Source organism: Poecilia formosa, unplaced genomic scaffold (assembly GCF_000485575.1).
Source record: "Poecilia formosa unplaced genomic scaffold, Poecilia_formosa-5.1.2 Scaffold844, whole genome shotgun sequence".
NCBI classification, from domain to species: domain Eukaryota; kingdom Metazoa; phylum Chordata; class Actinopteri; order Cyprinodontiformes; family Poeciliidae; genus Poecilia; species Poecilia formosa.
In genome coordinates this window covers 139,185-140,189 of record NW_006800783.1, presented here as the reverse complement: position 1 = coordinate 140,189, position 1,005 = coordinate 139,185, and positions in this window count along the sequence as shown.

Here is a 1,005-nt window from a genome sequence, read left to right as displayed (position 1 = left end):
AGTAAACAGAGGGAAATAATTATACGAGGTATCTGGCACCTTCATTTATTTCAGTCAGGTCTTGACTTTGACTGGGCCTCTTCAGCCAGGGGCGCCGCCAGGAATCTTGGGCCCCATGACAAAAAATTAAATTGGGCTCCCGCTCCGCAACTACTGTTACAGTTTCTTGAGTATCTCCATATTTGTTAATGTCACAATGTTGCAACAGTTTGCTACGAGACAGATATGTGAAAAAATCCATCTCCTTCACCTCCTCCCTGAAGTACTGTTAGCTAAAGTAATGCACCATTCTGACCATGAACAACCAATCAGAACCAGGAGGAGGGTTTTAGTGTATTAATCAACCTCATTCATTCACTGCTTAATGTGCTAATGGAGGAGAAACAACTTATCGTTACAGGAAAATGTTTATCTGCCATCATTGGTAGCCAGAAACAACCAGAGGCCTTCTGCCTCTGGTTGTTTCTAGATAGCGCTGGGAGAAGGCAGAGGAAAATAATTTTTTCACAAATTATCTCTCATGCCATACTGTCATAACATAATGACAGTTTTAACAAATATGTAGAAAAATATTTTTTTATATATGTAGAAAAATATTTTTTTTTATAAAAGTTACATACTGCAGCTTTAATTTCACTTAGGAGAGGACGGGTCAGGAGGGACGTGGCAACAGATATCTGTGTTGCTACGCTTAGCCTCTGTGTTGCTGCGCTTAGCCTCTGTGTTGCTACGCTTAGCCTCTGTCTGTGTTGCTGCGCTTAGCCTCTGTGTTGCTACGCGTAGCCTCTGTGTTGCTACGCTTAGCCTCTGTGTTGCTACGCTTAGCCTCTGTGTTGCTACGCTTAGCCTCTGTGTTGCTACGCTTAGTCTCTGTTGCTACGCTTAGCCTCTGTGTTGCTACGCTTAGCCTCTGTGTTGCTACGCGTAGCCTCTGTGTTGCTACGCGTAGCCTCTGTGTTGCTACGCGTAGCCTCTGTGTTGCTACGCGTAGTCTCTGTGTTGCTA